Genomic DNA, 20587 nt, shown 5'->3' on the forward strand with positions numbered 1-20587 from the left:
CGGATTTTTCTTAGGATGTGTGGAGGAAAAAAAAAAAGAACTACTCAAGTTACAAATGGTTTCATTTAACAAAATGACTATTTCCCTTGGAAAAGTTTTGTCTTTTCTTTCAAATTTCCAGGAGTTGGGTGGGCTTGATGTTTGTTCTTTCACAGCATCTCTCCACCCCCGCACTCACTTTGGCATAAATTCTGGGAGCTTTCAAATCTGTTCTAGGCTTCTCGCAGGCAGATCCTTCACTGAAGACTGACCAGACACACTTTCCTGCTGATAAAGAAACTTTTTTAGTTATAATGGTGGGACAAAATGCTGCAATGCTGTTTGTCTCCCTCCATTGCAGAAGTAGGGGAAATGCTTAGGAAGATCAGTATTTAACTATTTCAAGTAACCTTGGAGGTTGAGATCAATGCTTTTTAATAGAAAAAGCACTTCATTTCACATTTGATCAATTATTGGATAAGTGGTAATCTTATTTTTACTTAGGTGCTGTAATTGTTTTAAACTGCAATCAAGTATTTTGTGTCATCTTGGGGAAAAATCTGTGTCTTGTTGCTGTCAGAGAATTTTTCAGCATTTTCTTTTTCCCCCAGGTATCTGAAGGCTTTAAAAGTGAAAAAGATTTTTTTTTAACTCTTGCCACAAAAAATAATGCTGATTTTCACATTTTTAATTTGCATTTATCCTTTACCACAAAAACGTCTCCCCACCCCAGACCAGAGCACTGTTGACGTGAGCTTTTCATGGACAGTTCTGCAAGAAATCCCTGAAAACTTAAGGATTTCCTGCTAAAGCAGAGTCCTTCCATTCCATCAGAGAACCAGACCATGCCCTAAATCTAGGTGGAGCTGAGAATAGAAAATGTGTGAATTCTTGATTACCTCAAGCTCTATAATTTATATTCAGGTACTCGCCATTGGTTTCCTCTTTGCTTTTGACTTAACTGTGGCTTTGTAATAGAGCCTTATCTGTGTCTTCACTCTTTCATCCCTCCCTTGCTAGGAAAAATTTAAATTGGGTGATATATATCTATGTTTTACTTAAGTTTACTGAGAGCTACCCTGCCACAGGGCAGAATGCTTTGAAAACTTTCCCTGTACCCACCCAGCTTTCCACCCAGGTGGTTTACCCCAAAACCTGGACTTTGCTTTCCTTAGACCTTTAATTTTTCTCAACCAGAGGATCGCCAAAAATCTTAGAAGGAGCCTCATTTCATTTGTGAGGTTTTCAATAAACGTTAAGTGGTGCTGTGGCTAGGATGCCTTGAATAGCCATGAGGATGCTGACCCTAGAGGAAAAACCTACAGAATTCCTTCACTATCGTTTTTTTTTTATTCTGTGTTAAGGGGAGAAAAGACAAGAAACGTAGAAGAGTGTTTCACACGGGCGCACTCTAGTCAGGGCAGCAGAGGAAGTTTCCTAGAGTCAGATTTATGCTTCTCAGCAGATTATTTAAATGTTGTTGTCCTTGTTTATACATGTTCTCTCAAGAAAGTTTGGGAAATGCAGGGACATATAAAGAATGTAATTTGTAAGCTATTATTGTAAAGATAGAATAATTTATTCATTTTTCTTTTCTTTTTTTTTTTTTTTTTACTTTTTGGGTCACACCCAGCGATGCTCAGGGTTAATCCTGGCTCTGCACTCAGGAATTACTCCTGGCAGTGCTTGGGGGACCATATGGGATGCTAGGGATCGAACACGGGTCGGGTGCTTGCAAGGCAAACGCCCTACCTGCTGTACTATCACTCCAGCGCCAGAGTAATTCATTCTTAATGTTTTGGTATATATAATTTCTTAGTTCCTATTCTCTATTAATGTAAAATACTTATTAAATTGATATATTAATTGATATTTTAGAACCTAGCATTTACTATTCCATATTTTTCTCAGTTTGTGAAATATTTTTTTAAATAAGCTACTTAAATATTCATGTTCTAAATTGTCTGTGTCATTAAGCTTGTACAGGAGCAATAGCACAGTGGGTAGGGCATTTGCCTTGCACGAGGCCGACCTGAGTCCAATTCCTCTGTCCCTCTCGGATTGCCCAGCAAGCCACCGAGAGTATCCCGCCTGCATGGCAGAGCCTGGCAAGCTACCTGTGGCATATTTGATATGCCCACACAGTAACAATTCTCACAATGGAGATGTTACTGGTGCCCATTTGAGCAAATCAATGAACAATGGAATGACATTGCTACAGTGCATGTCATTAAACTTTTCAGGTACTTTTCAGGTACTAATTAGTCTAGCTTACTGGTAATATAAAGAGAAAAAAAAATTTGTTTTATGTGTTTCCAGTTTTCAAAAAGAATATATGTTAATTCTTATGTGCTAATTTAAAAAATTGAAAGTTGAATGAACACTTAAAAAGTGTATGTAGCCAATATTATCCTGATACCAGAACCAGACAAATGCACTATAATTAAAGATTCTTACAGGTCAGCATCCCTAATAAATATCAATGTAGAATTCCTCAACAAAATTCTAACAAATCCAGTTAAGCCATACATTAAAAGAAGCAAATGCTGGGCCAGAGAGATAGTACAGCAGGTAAGATGCTTGCCTTGCATGCAGCCGTCCCAGGTTCAATCCCTGCCACTGTATATGGTCCTTCAAGTGATCTCTGAGGAGAGCCAAAGGTAAGCCCTGAGCACTGCCAGATGTCACCCTCTTCCTTGCCAAAAAAAGCATATGCCTTGATTAAGTTGGCTGTATTACAGTATGATGAGATTCAATCTAGTTCAAAATATGGGCAAACTATTTGGATACACAATTTTCAAAAGAGAACATCTGGATGACCAACAAGCATATGAAAAAATGAAAAGATGCTCTTTATCGCTGATTTTCATGGAACTGCAAATCAAAACAAACATGAAATATCAACTTATACATTTGAAATACATATCAAAAGAAACAAGTGTAGGCAAGGGCATAGAGAAAAAGAAGCTCTAGTGTACTGATAGTGGGAATGTGATAATCGATGCAACTATGTTGGAAAACAATTGGAGCTTTTTCCAGAAGCTAGAAATAGTGCTGCCATATGATTCAATAATGCCACTTTTTACTAAATAATACAGAAAGATTAACACTAAAAGTTATATCTCTCTGGAGCTGGAGTGATAGCACAGTGGGTAGGGCGTTTGCCCTGCACGCGGCCGACCCGGGTTCGATTCCCAGCATCCCATACGGTCCCCCAAGCACCGCCAGGAGTAATTCCTGAGTGCATGAGCCAGGAGTGACCCCTGTGCATCACCGGGTGTGACCCAAAAACCAAAAAAAAAAAAAGTTACATCTTCCAAGTGGTTATTGAAGCATTGTCTACAACAGCTAAGATATCAAAACATCTAAAGTTTTTGTTGAGAGATGGCTGTGACTGTAATTATGAAATCCTGTTCAGTTAGAAGAAAATACAGTTGTATAGCTTTTCCATTCACAGCAGAATGGAAGAACCTGAAAGGAATTATGCAAAACTGAAAATATCAGAGGGGGGAAAAGGACATGTATCAGATGATTTCACACAACAGTAGGTTTTTTGTGCAACATTAGGATTTAAAATGGCTGAACAAATTTTAAAAATGGAATTGTTTTGAAGATGTTATAAGGAAAACAAGTGGACATTGATAACAGAACTAAGGTTGCCCGAGAGGAAGAGAGTGGAGTGGATGTTGTACTAAAACAGTACAATGTTTGTAAGGAAAGGTGTTACATTTTATATCTGTTATTAACAACAACAACAAAAAATAACCTTTTTTTAAAGCTAGTGAGGGCCTACAGAAATAAAAATAACTTTTTATATGAAAATAAGCTCTGAAAATCAATTGTCTAAATATATACAGAAAAGGTATTTGGCAATTGTCATTATTAATTTGTAGTAAAAAACAAAACAAACTTGGACATAGGAGTGACAGTGGGATTCCGAAGGAATTTTTAAGAAAGACCATATGGGACAAACCCACAGCTAATATAAGTGGAAACAAAGATTTTCCAGGATATTTGGTCTCATCTCTTCTGTTCAACATGGTACCCGAACTCTTAGCCAGAGCAGTTATGCAAGATAAAGAAATAAAAGAAACCCAGATTGAATAGGAACAAGTAAGGAATAAGTCTCTATTTGCATATTATTGTTAATTTACAGAGAATTTTTAGAACTAATAAATTCAGAAAAGTTGGCGGATACAGAACAAATACATAAAATATACCTGCCACCCTTTGCACTAGTAAAATCAGGAAGAAAAATTAATAAAAGCAGTCCCACATATAATTACATCAAAAGGAATAAAATAGCAAGCTGGGACTACATTTAACTGTAGAAGTCAAAGACCTGTGCAATGAAAACTTAAGACATTGATTAAGTGAAAACACTAATGGCAAAATAGTCTTCTTATGAAATTGAAAAATCAATATTGTTGAATTGTCCATACTACCCAAAGCAATCTGGAAATTCACTCCCTATCAAAAAGAATGATGAGTTCAGAGAGATTACTCAAGAGGTAGAACACACATCTAGCTTTGACCAACACCTTACACAGGAGGTAGATGTATAGCCCTCGAGCGCTGAGCTGTCATCAGACCCTCCACAGAGCCCCCGGCCCTAGCATTGTCATGGTGTCTGGGCAGTCAAAGGGATATGGCTACCAGGTCTTCAGCGCTGCCCAGGGACTCCTCTCCACAAAGGAAAACATCAACAAAATGAAAAGATTACCTGTGAATTGGTGAATGTATTTTCCAATCTATCTGATAATTGGTTCAGATCTAAATGTGTTGAGACCTATTGAAACTCTGCAGAAATAGTAGAGCCTGTGAAACAATGGCAAATCAAACCTCCCTGAGATATCACCTCACTGCTGCTGTTTCAAAGGCAAGAAGCAAGTGTTGGTGTAGATGCAGAGTAAAGGAAAGCTTCGTGCATTTTAACTTGGAATTGAAATTTTAGTTTAAAATGGACACAAGCATCTAGGGTCAGAGAGAGAAACATTATTGACAGTTTTCAAGCCATGGGAACAGCTTCTCTGTAACTTTATGTGCAAATGAATAAAGAAAATATAGCAGATATATGCAAGTGATCTTGAGGGCCTATAGAATAAATCTTAATAGTTTTCCTCCCGGCCTGGGATGAACAACACCATGGTTTTGAGCTCCTCCTCAGCAAACCTGTGCTCAGTCCCCAGTGTCCCATATGCTCCAAGCATCATCCTGGCAATTCTGCTGTCTGTAATCCCAAGTGCTGCAAACAGTGTCCAGCCACATTATATTCTTCTGTGTGTGTGAGAGCATCATGGAAGGGGTGCAGTCCTCACAGGCACCTCTTCTAAAGGCACTGGGAAAAAAACTATTTTTCTAGTGCCATGGCCAGTGCTATCTCTGGTGAGTCCACATATATGAGCACCACAGCAAACCCAGCAAATATCCAAACCATACTCAAGTGCCTCCGCTGTGGGCAGGAGCCCCAATGAGTGTGTGTATAAGCATCCCATCTTGATGTGTGTGACCCACACCCAATGAGCATCATAATTAAAATGGGTTGGTGCCCCCACTATTGATGCAGCAATGGAACCTTGGAGGGTGCTTTATGGACTGTGGGTATGATTTCATGTGGGAGGCATGGAGTCAGTCCCCAGCACCACATGGTCCTCAAGTGCAACACCTGAGCACACTGCTCTGGGAATAACCCTGAGCTCTGTTGACTGATACCCCAAAAAAAGTAAAATGAAACAGCAGTGAAGGGGCAAGAGAGAATAAACCAATCGCCATAAGTCTCTAAAAAGTTGTCACCACAAGAAAACAAATTGTGGTAATGAACATTAATTATGAATTGGACTCATTGGGTTGATCATTTCATGATATAAATATGTATTGAATCATGGATTTTTCATCTTCCTTTGACTTAGAAACATCCTCACGACTGATAGTATTGCACAAGTTAAGAAATAAAATCTAGAAACTGAATGTATGTACATTAACATACGCTAACAATTGCTGGCATTGTTGCTCTTTTTGAAACCTGCTGCCAGTATTGCAACCTTGACGTCCATGGGATTTGTTTTCCCTGAGTCTGAGTGTCGGGTTCATTTTGTGTGTGTGCGAGCTTGAATCCTGCTCAGAATAGGCACAGCTTTGCCATATCATCTAATTTTTTTCTGACTTCTTTAAAAGTAGCGTTAGAAGCTCAGTCTCTTCTGTCCCAGATATTTTACAGTAAACCTGCAGAGACTACAAATGTAATTACTCTGGAGCTAGTCCTGATAGAAAGAGCTGGAGATGAACACCTATTAAACTTGACACTGTGTTCTGGAACTCCTGTTTAACTGATCCTCTGTTCTGATACTGCCTTGGTTTGAGTTACTGATTCCTTTTAGTTTCTTTGTGGTCTGAATATTCTGCAGCTGAAATTTTGTTATGCTGGGTGGCATGTGGGATGAAATTTTATTACTCTTGGGGGAAAGGGGGGGTAAAAATGTTATTACTCTGAATGCAATTCCTCTCTGGGGGCAGGGGGAGAACAACCAGCAATGCTCAGGGTTACTCCCGGCTCTGAACTCAGGAATTGCCCCTCGTGGGGCTTAGGGGACTAGATGGGATGCCAGGGATAGAACAGGGTATTGTGTGCAAGGTAAGTGTCCTACCCGCTGTACTATAGCTCCAACCCCTGAATGCAATTTATCTTCTGTAATAAAGAACCTATTTAAAAGACAAAAGTATTTTCTTTCTCCATGCCTCCAGGTCTGGAGAAAGAATAGATCTATCTATAGATCCTATCACAAACTCTTAGACACCATATTAAGTACTACTGAATCAAAGGACCCCAGAACTATTGAACTTTTGAATATATTGAGCAGTTTAAATTTTAATTAACATTTACCAAAGTTGTAACTCATTTGGTAGAATCCTGGTGCTCCTGTTTAAAATGCGTGTTCTTTGGTCTCTTTTTTCTAACCTGATTTTCTTACATATCTTCCAAAGTGACACTGCAAAAAAAAAAAATACATTCTGGCTTGTCAATGAAGAGTTGGACTTCCTTCTGTTTGTTTATTCCTTTAAAGTCCTGTATTTTAAATGGTACTTGTTCGGCAGTTCACACTGAGTAAAGCTGACAGTTCAGCCATGTGGAAGCCATTATCTCACCTTGATGCTTGCAGGCTGGAGCCTCTTGCCTTTCCCTGTTTCATTATAAATAACATTAATACATAGGAAATTTGCAACACCTTCTGAAGACAAGATTTTTCTACTCCTCACCATAAGAGGGGATTTAAAAAAAAATCAGTAGTTCCTACCTAACAAGCATATAAAACAGAACTGTCCATAGCTATTTATATGCAAAAATATCAGATAAAATGCCAACAAACCAAATTGAACATTACCATAAAGAATCATGTTGCACGACCAAATGATTTCTCCCATCTTTGAGAAGTACTGTTATATATACAATATTAATTGGTTCCATAGGAAAATATCATATTACCTGATGCCTAAAGGTTCATTTATAAAAAGTCAATTCATTTTGAGATCATTATTAAGAGACTGGTAAATTATTTAAATAAAAACTAATACCTATCTTAAATCAAGACGAACATTATATTTAATCTGGAATACTGCTAATGCTCCTTCAAAAGTTGGGCAAATGGCAACCCTGCCGTGAGCTCTATTGTATAACTACTCTGTCTAAAGAAGGGCTAGAGTTATACAGTATCATTTATAGAGTGAGGAGTGGCACCTGAGCACTGCCAGGTGTGGCTAAAAATCTAATTTTAAGATAAACTAGGAAGCCTTTCAGAGATGCAGAACTTATTTACATAATTTATTTACATAAATTAGCTAATATATTTCAAAATAAGCAAACTGAGGGTGGTTAAAATTACTGATATTCCAACATTTACAACTCGCATGCAACCCCAGGGATTTTTTTTGAATCTTGATAAAATTGTTCTTTGGGTTAGAATTTGCCGGGATTATTTTTAAACAAGTTTTTAAACAATAATAATTTGTTTAAAATAATTTTTAAACAAATTATTATTTATTTAACAAGTCTCACAATGGAGACGTTACTGGTGCCAGCTCGAGCAAATCAATGAACAATGGGATGACAGTGCTACAGTGCTATTTTTAAACTCTCAATGAGAAGAAAGTCCAGTGCTATTTTTAAACTCTCAGTGAGATGAAAGTCCACAAATTTTTTAAAGGAAAATTTCTACTTTCCAAGAAAAAATTGTTAAATACAGCACATACATAAACACTCTCACCAAATTCTGAGACTTTTCTACATCAAGTATAAATTTATATTATTCACAAAACATAATTTTTTTTTCAAAAGGAAGCTCCAAAGAAGGTAGACAGTGGCAGTTTATTTTATTTCATGCTCAACATCTAGATTACAGCCTCAATAATAAGTCGGGAGCATTCTTCAACAGTCTTGGCATGATGGCCTGTCAGAATCACAACTAAACCCACTCACGTAACTTTCTCGTTGATGGGCTTGAAGTATGAAAGTTTGGTTGTTAGCAGTTGCTACAGGAAGAATGTACCAGATCTTTGAATTGACTTGAGTCCTGCGAGGGGAGTAGGAGGTCTCCTAAACATCTCACATTCACTCCAGCACCCCTTGGTTCGGAGCCAAATAACAAGAGCTTCAGTTGAATATTTCTGTCCAGACACTGGCTTAAATGAAGGTATACTTCACTTGGAAACATCATTCCAGCTTTTGGCTGGAATCATTGTTGAAGAGGAGCTTCTTTAGATGTGAGGCCATGGGGGAGTTCTCTGAGTCCATGCATTTTCACACATCTGCTAATGCACAGGCCCCAGTGTGAGCATTAGTGCTCAGGAATGTGATGTGGATTTGAGATGATCTCCGCAGGATTTGGCAGGTCAGAACAAACATTATCTTGCTCCCATATGTTTTTGTAGGATCTTGAAAGGGAAATCATATACATTTCCTTAAGCTGACATGCTGAATTTTCCCACATACACCAAAAAACCCTCTCAGCAAAAATAAATTCAAGAATATGTATATATGACATTCACATATTTCGCATCTGTTGTCAATACAACAATTTGAGCTGATGGCTGTTGGGAGTCACATGCAGTTTGCATTTGACATTGATTTATGTTTAAATGACTTATCTCAGATACCTGGTCCAAGAGATTAAAAAAAAAAAAGCGGAAAGAGTGCACATTTTTATGTAAGGCTTTTTAAAAAAAAAAATCTTTGTATTCTGCATTTTCTTAAGCACATTTCACATGGGAAAAGGCCTCTCTTTTCTACCATTTCCCCTCAATAGCACTGTTGTCCAACATGGACCTCTCTCCCCTGAGTTTTGTTGTGTTCAACAACATCACGTGCATCTGTGTATATGTATACATCCATATCTGTGACCTAATATAGTTAGTGTTAATACATTGTGAAGGAAACTTTTGTGAAGCTAAGAAATTTAAATACAATAACAGTGAGAGCCCATTCTGTGAACAGAGACCCTATTTGTTTCTGACCAGCCTGGAGCAAATCCAGTCTTGATTCCTGTAGGTTTGCCCCACGGTGGCACTTGTTCAGGGATACCTAACCCTCTTTTCCCACCCCTTTTTCAGTGTCTTGTCTCTGGGGACAGTGATGTCCAATCTGCCAGTCATTTTGCTTCTTTGCTCTGCATGCATATTTCAAATAAAGTCAAAGAAAGATAGCACGCATTTCTGCTACATAATGGTATACACTGAAAGGATGACAGTTTAGTAGCTGGCACACAAGTATCTAGACTTAGTCATTTCGAACCACATCACAAGGAGGCCCTCTTACAGGACTAGAGGTAACAGCCCCAATCACTAATCACAATCAAAATTACTTGTTTTCATTTGTGGACAGGAGTTTTGTCCTGCACTGTGATGTGCCTCATTAAATCAGTTCTGTATTTCTTTTCTCTGCTTATGTCACATGGTTTTCAGGCTCTTAGTTTTGGGGGAGGTTTTTTGTTTTGTTTTTGTTTTGGAGGGCCTCATCTGGCTGTGTTTAGGGCTTACTCATGGCTCTGCACTTAGTAATTATTCCTCTGGTGCTCAGGGGACCATATGCAGTGCCAGAAATTGAACCCAGGTCAGATATGTGCAAAGCAAATGCCCTCACCCCTTTCCCTCAGTTATTATTTAAAATAACTGTCCCCCAGGAGTGTACCTTTGCAGTCCCTGCAGCACCTCTAGATGTAGCCCTAGTGGCCCTTGAGCACTATTGGGCATGAGCATCAAAACATCTAGTCACATCGGCTATGTGTTGGCAGGAGTGTCTTCCAGATCTCCTCAACACTGCTTGGGAGCCACCCTTAAATATTAAAAACTAAAACTCATACTTAAATACATGTCTCTCATACACATACATTTATTGAGAAATCAAATAAAAAATTTTTTGGTCTGTGTGTATATTGATAATTGTTGATCTTCTTGTGCATAATTTAGATGAAAAAATGATTTCTTCTGGGAAGGTAGACCTAGAATTCTACTCCATTCTGGGAGCCCCTCCTAGGTAATATTATCAGTTAAGCATTTTAATAAATACCATTCTTTGGTTTTTCCCAACATCCGATGAACCACCATGTCCTGGAACTGGACTGGGTCTGAAAGTTTGAAAAGTTTAGAAAGGTAAGGATTATGATCCTGTATACCTCATTCCATTTATTGATAACATTCTAATTGAGAGCTGTTGCATTGTAAGCAAGATCTTGCAATTAATTGAAATATTGATAATTATATGTATATATTCTTATATCATCATTTGTTGGCATTTTAGTGTTAGTTCTTATATTCACTGTTATATACCTGCATAGAAGAGCCTGGCAAGCTCCCCATGGCGTATTTGATATGCCAAATACAGTAACAGTAACAGGTCTCATTCCCCTGACCCTGAAAAAGCCTCCAATCATTGAGAAAGACAAGTAAGGAGAGGCTACTAAAATCTCAGGGCTGTGATGAATGGAGACGTTACTGGTGCCCGCTCGAGTAAATCGATGAACAACAGATGACAGTGATACAGTGATACAGTAATCTTTAGAAGAAAAATGGAAATGTTTCCCTTAATAATAAATTCCCCTACTGGTTTCCTTCAGCAAGGTACATTTAATTGATCTGTTCTAAATATGCAGGATTTTTTAGTTCTTTGAAAAAATAGTTGTAGTTCATTTTTCCTTCTTATTACTCAACATAACAGAGCTGCCTGCCAAGTGACCCAGGTGTGGGTTGCAGCAGGTAATTTCCTGAGCTGTATGGTACAGATGATTTTCTGTGTTAGAAGATGCTATCAACTCACCTGGCCTGCTAGTGACAGAGAAATCCTTTGTTTATTCATTTAGTAGGCAGATTAACCCTAATGAATATTGGCTTCCTGGAAATAGATACAGGTGACAATGGCAGAGTGAGGAGAGGGGAGAAGTAAGACAAATTCCCTTTTCTTTCTTCACTTAGAAATAACGGTGGCTTTCATAATAAGAGTGTTTTAAATCAGGAAGGAATGGAAAATATTTCAATTTAAAAGCTAGATTTAAATAATCAACATGCACCTTTAGTTTTGATTTGTTAGTTGGTGATTTTTGTTTTCAGAAACATTAATGATTTTTATCATTTTGACAACAAGTTATAGGTTTTTTGTCTAAATCTTTCAAATTAGGGTTCGAAGGAAACATTTAATTTGATACTTTGTCCCGTTTGGACAGAAGTAATCAATACAAATATATCCTCGCACTCAGCAAAAATTTTGTTAGTTGAAATAGTGCGTCATTCATCAGTCTCTCCTAGCACATGGGAAGAAAGATTCTTGTGCTGGGTTCATTTCTATATAGTCTGTTCATCTGCTTCAGTGACATACTTATTTATTTTCTTAAGAACAAAGATGAAAGACAATATAGCCATTACAAAGTTATTGTTAGAATTGTAATAAATTCCAAGAAATTTGTGTAATTAAGTTATTTCAGTTTCCTTAGTTACAACTTTCACTGAAATCATTTTGTGACTATAATAATGGATATTTGAAAATTTTAATAGCATTTGGTGAAATAATTTTGATTGCTACTCTTTAGCGCTACTTACTGAAGAAAGGAGACTTTACAACAATTTCCAGTGAATGGTTTTGAAGATACATTATTCCCAAGGCATGAACCTATAGACACAGATGTGGAAATCTCTTTCCACCAACTTTTCCAGATCTTACAACTATGATTTATTTTGCACTCTTCAAAGACTCCCCAAATGTCTTCTTTTACATAACTTTGCCCATTGGAGGACAAAGTTAACATTCCTTCCCTCTGCATGCTACATATTGAAGATAGGCTTTTCGTGATGCATTTTGTAGTTGACTATAAAAGGTCTAGGATTTCAAGGGGGGAGTGAAAAAAAGTTTACTTTTCCATGAAGATTTAAAATTTATGATTTCTCTTAGCTATAGGTTTGAAGAATCTATTTGTATTCTGTTATGATGAGTTCTGAAAAAATGTGAGATATGTACATATGCAGATATGTATAAAGAATTCAGAGGGAGTAATAAATTCTGCGAGAATCTTACGGTTTTTAGTTAGGATTACTTTATCTGTAAGACTAATGTTTCTATAACCTCTGACCAGATACGGAAGATCCAAGTGCTTCCAAGGGTGAGAATTTTTTCTGGCCTCATGTGAGTAGTTTAATTCATTCCAATTGTGTGGTGCAGTGTGGCATGTTGAGTACATCAGAGACACACTGCAATTCTTAATTTACATATTACCTTGCCAAAATATGAGGCAATGCTTTACTGAATTGTCAGTAATATTTATTCTCAAATATATTGGAAAAAAAAAGAGAAAGCAATGTATATGTGTCATATTATCTTCACATGAGCCACTGCCTGTGCTAACTGGATTTTTCTTTCCTTTTAGTAGAAAACCAAAGGACAACAGTCATTATACGATTTTGTATTTTAAGTATTTTCATAATCCAACATAAATTGGCCCACCCAAGGATTATGTCTGTCTTATAAAGATGTGTTTACATAGTCATTGGGTGAAAGATTGCAGAAGTTGAACCACTAGTTTTGAAAGTTGAGCCAGGCCAGGAAAAATCAGGATACAATTTGGCACTTATGGAGACGAAATGATTTCCTTTTTAGCTGCTGATTTCTACTGGGAAATGTATCCTTGGACTGAAAATTGCATCCGGAAAAATGTTTATGTAGTGTTTTTCAAATGACTGATTATTCTTCTAACCTTTAACATGAACTGTGTCTAATTTTGGTCTCTTTTAACTCTTTCACTTCTAGGGGCTTTTTCTCTCGGTGGGAAAAACATTGCTAACAAAGGTATCTTGACTGCTGTGAATACAGGAATTTCTTAGATGGCTGCAAGATTTCTTCTTGAGCTAGTTTTCTAAGCATGAGACCAGTGCCCTAAGCTATCCATCCTTTATCACAAGCACTGCACTGGTAGACACTATTGCAGCTCTATAATATTCTATAATCCATAGTTAGAGAATACTTTTAGTCTGCTGGGCAGCCACTTTGTCTCCTCTACCAACAGCTTGCAATATGATGTAGGAGTTTCTTCATCTTTGGAGGGTAATATTAGAACACATGGGGTCTTCCTTAAGATTTGTACCTGCTCTGTTTTTTTTTATTTTTTTTAAATTTATTTATTTTTAATTAGTGAATCACCGTGAGGGTACAGTTACAGACTTATACACTTTTGTGCTTATGCTTCCCTCATACAAAGTTCGGGAGCCCATCCCTTCACCAGTGCCCATTCTCCACCACCAGTAAACCCAGCATCCCTCCCACCCTCCCCAATCCCATCTCCCCCCACCCCACCCTGCCACTTTGGCAGGGTAACTGCTCTGTTGTTTTGAAGTGACACTTGTGACTTTCCTGGCACTTGTTGAATCACAGCGCTTTGCAGGGGTCTCTGTGTATCCTGTCCTTACTCAGCTATGGCAGGAGGGAAAAGGCACTCCTGGCTCCCACTGGTCTTTGCTGTTCATACCTCATGGCTTACTACTTTGCTCTCGAGTGTGGCCTCCTCTTGCTGTTTTGAATATCTCGTTTAATTTTGGGGTTTTGGTGTAGAGGGATGCTCAGGGGCTCTTCCGGGTGGTGTTCAGGGGTCTGTGTAGTGCCAGCAACCAAACCTAGGCCTCCTGCAGGTAAAGCAGGCTCTGCATGAGCTCAGGCTTTTGAGCTCTCTCTCTCTGATATTTGGGTAAATAATTCTAAAGAAATGGAAACTAGATAACATTTGTAATTCAGTTCCTTGGTCTCATGAGGTTCACAACTCTACCTTATTGGACAGCACAAAATGACTATTTGCATCCCTAAAGGAAGTTCAGGTAGAGAATGCGGGACTAGAAATTTAAATGAATGGAGCACATTTCTGATGTTCAGAGGTCAGATAGAAACAAATATTATAGAGCTGCAATAGTGTCTACCAGTGCTAGTAAGCTGTGTGCTTACAAATTCTCCTGAGATGCTTAAAACCTTTTGAGTTTTTCTTCTTTTTGTGGTGAACAGGTTCTAAAAAGCTAGAAACGTGATAAAGAGAGAATGTGTATGTGTCAGAGAGAGAGAAAAGAGAGAGAGCGAGCGACTACTTCTAAATGCATGAAAAAGAAAACTTAAGAAACTCACACTTGAAACTAACATATTTGCCAAAAGGGAGTCCTTATGTTAACTATCATTTAGAAGGAAGAATCCAGGGGCCAGAGAGATAGTTCTGTGGGGAAGGTGCTTGCTTTGCAAGTGACCAACCTGGATTTGATCTCCAGTGCCACATATGGTCCCCTGAGCACCACCAGGAGTGATCCCTGAGCTCAGAGCCAGGAGTCAGTTCTGAGAACAGCTGGGTGTATACTCTCCACCAACCCCCACCCCCAAAACCAAAATAAATAAATAAATGGAAGAAAGAATCTGTACTGCATTCATACTGCTCAGGAGAAGATATTCAAGCAAGGAACACCACAATTCCCATTGAGATCAGAAAATATGATTAAGGAATTTAAATGTAATTACCCAAAGTTTGGCTTTTCTTTTAAAGAACCCAGTCATTTCAGAGATCCTTGATACTGTAAATCTGACAACTAAATCTGGTTGTTTTTGGAAGATTTCCACCAGGAATAGTGTGAGTCAAGGATGAGTACATAAAAAAGAAGCCTGTGTTGGACGGACAACCGAGCAATATTATGTTTTGACTTAGTCAGATTTTATCACGGGCCGATTTGCAGAGGGGAGATTTTGTGGAATGTGTAGAATTTTAAAAAGATTCCTATCTTATATATGTGATTGGTATACAAGTTTCTTTAAATGAAATGTGGAGCAACAGTAAGTATATGTTAAATCACACTAAATCACACTGCCATTACTTCTGAACACAGTTATAATAATACATCTGGGGAAATTTTCTGTTTTTTTTTTGAGAACACATTTCTTTTCTGCCCAAGCTGGTGGATTAGGATTTGAAAAGGAATAGCCAAACTTGTAGTACGCCTCTGTCTTAAGTGCTTTGACAGCTGTGTAAGATTCCCAGTAAGCAAGTAACTCAGCAGAGTTTGTCACCATCCTTTTTGGTGTTTCTTCACTGTCTCGTCAGACATCTGGAAATGAGCATGTTGGCAGTCATCTCACAACATGATTTTGCATTTACATCATGGTGCTAGTTGTTAAAAGGTGATTTTTTTTTAAAGGGGGAAAAAAAAACGCAGATTTTGGTCTGTCGTAAGGTCAAGTGATGATTAGTGATGCAGACTTCCCTAAACATATGTTTTAGCCCAGCAAAGTGAAATCAGTTCTCCCAAATTTGGTAACCATTAGAGTACTTCCTAAGTCACTTCCCGGTGTCAACCTAAGGTGGAGAAGGGTAGAGGACTATAGTGATTTCTCTGCAGTTTTCTACCAAAGGGATTTAATTTGGCAGCTGATGCAGCCAAGGAAATGCTCACGCAATGGCAGAGCTAGACAGGAAACACTTTGACAGTACTGTTTTGATAGAGGATCATGAGATCAGGCAAAGAGTTGTGAACTTTATATGTAGCCCAGGCCTTGGAATACAAAGCTGGCTTCTGGGGGTTGCAGAACCAGAAAGGAAGTTCAAGGAGGAGGACCATATCACATCCTTGGACCTGCTTTTCTCTAAAGAGGAATTCTAAAAATGATGCAGTTCTTTGAAGTGCAGACACCTAGTTCATGAATTTTGTTGTTATTTTTGTTTAACCTCTCACCAGCATTTTTCATCTTTACATTTTTTAAACATGATTGTTAGCTTCAAGTCCAAGAGCAGACCTCATCAATTCTGACCACCTTTTTATAGCTCTCAGAAGAGCTGTCTTCCAAGGAAAACATTTCACTGAGCAAAGGTTGTACTTTTGGAAGATGGACGTTTTATAATGATAACTTTTGACAACATGCTCTGGTCACCATGTGTCTCTCAGGCCTGGCGGTGGGTGGGTATTTGTCAGAAACAAGAATGTTTCTGAGGGGGCTTCCTGGATGGCAGGCAGACTTGATTTTGAGTTTCCTGGATGCACTCTGGATACCTTGAAGAGGAGCTTTGTTTTTCCCTCTTTTTTGTAATGGGGGGAAACCTTGAGCCTTTGTGTGACGCCTGTGTTTCTCCCATAAGTTGTTTTCTGCTCTTCTTGTATTTTAAGACACTGAGATTTTATTAATTCTTGTGAACCCCTCTTCAAGGCTTGCAAAAGTCATTTTTATGTATGAGGCTGACTGAAATGTTTCTCACAGCGGGCTCATTAACACTGATTACCTTAATCACCAGATTCACTTGGAAAAAAAAATTCCATTTCTGCCTTAAAATATTGCCAGTCCTTGCTTCTAAACCAAGAATGATGGTTTGCTTGGTTTTTTGAAAACTGAATTACAGTGAATCACAAAGTTATAAAGATATTTGTGACTGAATTTCAGATTTATAATATTCCAACACCAGTTCCTTTACCAGTGTGTCCAATTTTCATCCCCCAAGCCCCCACCCCCTCCCCTACCATGCCTGGCTCTGTGGCCAGTACATTTCCCCTACACAGTTGCCCTAATGTTGTGTTCCCTTCCTTAACTTATCCCTGGTCACTGAGAATGTCAACTGGTCCATCATTTTTAGAAGACAATATGGACATTCCTCAAAAAAACTAAAAATTGGGCTTCTTAATGATCCAGCAGTTCCACTCCTGGGAGTATACCCCAAGGGTCCAAAAAGCATGATTATGCATTCCCCACTGCCCCTCCATCCTCTGCTTCTGTGGCTCCCACGGCTGGCCGGTAAGCCAGAGCCACGAATGCTGCCTGTCCTGGTTTCCTTCAGTCCCATACAACAAAAGACCTGCTGAGCTTACAGGACTCATTCCAAATTAATTTGTGATATGATTTTTATTTTTGTGGGGTCCTTGGGCCACACCTGACTATAGGAGCCTGCTTGTGCCTGGCCCTGTACTCAGGGGTCACTCCTAGCAGCGTGTGGAGGACTGTACGTGTGACATCACAGATCAAACTGAGGTTGGGCACATGCAAGGCAGTGCCTTAAGCCCTGCATTGTCTCTACACCCAGTTGTTTTTTTTTATTCACAGCTCTTTCACTGCATATTAATAACAATTACACGTGTATGTCTTTCAATTCTAACTTAGAGCTCCTTGTGCCAATGAATTCACTGTCTTCCTTTCCTTTTCATAAATAATTCTGTGTTATTTCCTTATCCTTAATTCTCTCATACATAAAAGAACAATCACTACAACCCCAGGAACCCCATTCGTCGTCAGAATAACACCCAAACTCATTCTTACTTAACTCTTGTCTGGCACAGTGTGGCAGTATACAACTTCTTAGCACAAATGTCAGTCTCTCTCCCTTGCCACTTCCTTCTGTTTCGCTTGCATAACTCTGACAGAATCTTCTTCTGATACTGCTTTTATCATGTTACTCCTGTTTTCAGGAACCTTTCATTATGTCCTGTTTTACAACCCAATATCTAAATTGAATGGAGATTTTAAAATGCTAGCTCTGCTTCCTGTATATCCACTCTGTAAGTACCTGGGTGCTGCCCAAAGTAACCTTTTTGTTTAGTTGGGCTCCTGGCAGTTCAGATGCCAGCCCAGAAAGTCAATTATCAAGAAACATTTCTTCTGCGGTCTTCAGAGACTTTTTCTTCCCAAAGTCAATGTCAGACAAGCATTCTGGGTGAAGCAGGAAATGCAGGAGTTTGATTTCTGTGGTTAGGTTCCGGAAGTGCTCATCACCTTGAGGGCTGCTAGTATCTAAGTTAGATTTAAAAGTTATATTTTTTAAACATTGGAATGGAAGAATCCTGGTCTTTCTGGGAAACATGTGCTCCCATATCAAAGGGGGTTCATCTATGTTAGGACAAAGTCCCTATATCTCATAAGCCAATATCATGCCATCAAACTTCCGCAGACAAACTGCAGAATAATGCCAAGGAAGTTGGGGAGCTGTAGCTCTTGGCTCCTAGGTAAGTGTGTTGCCTCTTTTTTTTTTCCTTGTGGGTCACACCCAGAAATGCACAGGGGTTACTCCTGGCTTTGCACTCAGGAATTACTCCTGGAGGTGCTTGGGGAATCATGTGGCATGCTGGGAATCAAATCCGGGTCGGCCACGTGCAAGGCAAACACCCTACCCGCTATACTATTGCCCCAGCCCCCAGTGTTTTGCTTCTTCATCTTGTGGTGTCACATATTTGAGTACATGTCACTTTTGTGCATGCTATACATGCACTGTCATAGGCACAGAGCTAGAACACAGATTTTTAAGTTGGTCATCAGAAATGTTTGGAAGCCATGCCTTCAGTTCTTGACTGACTTATTGGCATGCCAAGCTGCAGTCAGATATTACACATTGTGGATATTTATATCTAAGCTCATATCCAAAAATCTTGGATGTAGCAACCATAATATGAATGTGTCTGCCTACAAGTCATAAATTTCCTGATTGGCATTTAGTGTTAGTTTTTAACCCCAAATTCCCTCAGAAAAGTTTCTTATCATATGAATATCAGTATTTATGGGGAATTGCAGCAACCTTACCTGTGTATAGGAAAGATGTGAATTCCATTTTAGACTTAAGGAGTTGAGACTCAGATCCAGGTGATATGGCTACGGCAAATCAATAATAGTGGACATAGAATTAGAGCCACCATTTCCTCTCACGTTGACCTCTTTCCCTCATATTTCTTTTTTTTTCCTGTGAGTGGTTTTATTCCAGTCTTTTGATCATGCATGAGATCTATGTTTGTGTATAATATTTGACGTTTTGGTTTCTGTAGTAAACTCTTGTAGCAAATCTGTTCAGTCATTTTCCTGGATTATTTGTAAGAACATTTTCTGTGAAATAATAGTGTATTTTTAATTTTATGATCCAAATTCCACTGAAGCAAAGTACAGTCATATTACAGACATTGATGAGTTCTCACCAGGACTCTTTTTAAAATAAAAAATTTCTAAATAACATCTCTGAAACTAGTGATGAGACAGCAAATTTCTGACTTTGGTTAATCTAATTCTTCTTCTCTCCCATTGCTCCATCTTGGGTCTAAATTTTGACTGAGTTATCAAAATCATTAAATTGAGGGTCTAAATTCACTTACCAAAACCCCTCGTCTATCTGACATTGTTAAGATGAAATTATATTCCAAACTCTTACAGCTCAGTTCGAACAATTTGTGTTTGGGATTTTAAAATAAATATGAAACACTTATTGTACCTTCTTAACTTATCATTTCTGCATTCCAGTTCCTTCTTCCTTGAGGCCTGGGAGCCCCCGGGCCTTTTCAGCATCGTGGTCTGCACTTCTCTGTTTTTCTTTCCCTGGAAGTGCTGATTACTGACTTGCGGTGTGGATTCTGATTTATCGCAGAACAGGGCTGCCCCTTAGGGGCTGAGCAGAAACACTCATGAAGGAGCCCTGATTAAAAAGAGTGGTAATGAAGACAAATGTTTCAGAGGGAGTTGAGAGAAAACCAGTCCTTGGCATTCCCCCTAGCTCCTCTGAGCTTTTGAAAAGAGGTAGTGGTAGCCAAAGGAAATATTTCTCCTTTGTTGTTTATTTCTCATGGCACTGGAAACATTTTTCTTTTCCTCCTGGGTGTTCTAATTCTCACTTGTTAACTGCTTTTCGTGCAGGGTTACAATTAACCCCTGGCAGATTCCTCACCAGGTTACCCCTGGACCCACGGCATGCCCAAAGAAGTTTTTAGTGCTTTGACCTATAACCATTTTTAAATTCTTCAGACTTGACACTTTTGCCTCATTTCTCAGATCATTAAATCACCCTTCTGGGTTTTTCCCAGTGATTTTTACTAAATTCGATGGTAGGTGCCTATAATCACCTTTCTTTCTTATTTGTATAAGAGAGACTGCCAGGAGAAAAAATAAATTCCCTTTCACTTGGTAATTTTAATCACATCTGGGTCAGAAGATTCAAATTCAGCGTTATGCCCATAATTAAAGACCTGGTACATTCCAGTATTACGTGACTCTAGGTAGGGGCATTGCAAATGAGTGTCTTGCCTGATAGGTCTTTGTGCATCTGCCAAGTCAATGGCTCTGTCATCTGTCACCACGTGAGGATAATCTATTGCCCTTGTCAAGTCT

The 20587-nt window shown here is 38.7% G+C and overlaps 1 protein-coding gene across 6 annotated transcripts in view; it reads left to right on the forward strand.

Annotated features, from left to right (window-relative positions):
* The window catches only part of BCAS3 (BCAS3 microtubule associated cell migration factor), a 613911-nt gene that overhangs the window by 352481 nt on the left and 240843 nt on the right, over window positions 1-20587 (forward strand). The gene's annotated exons all lie outside the window — the stretch shown is intronic.

This window comes from Sorex araneus, chromosome 3, assembly GCF_027595985.1.
Source record: "Sorex araneus isolate mSorAra2 chromosome 3, mSorAra2.pri, whole genome shotgun sequence".
NCBI lineage: Eukaryota > Metazoa > Chordata > Mammalia > Eulipotyphla > Soricidae > Sorex > Sorex araneus.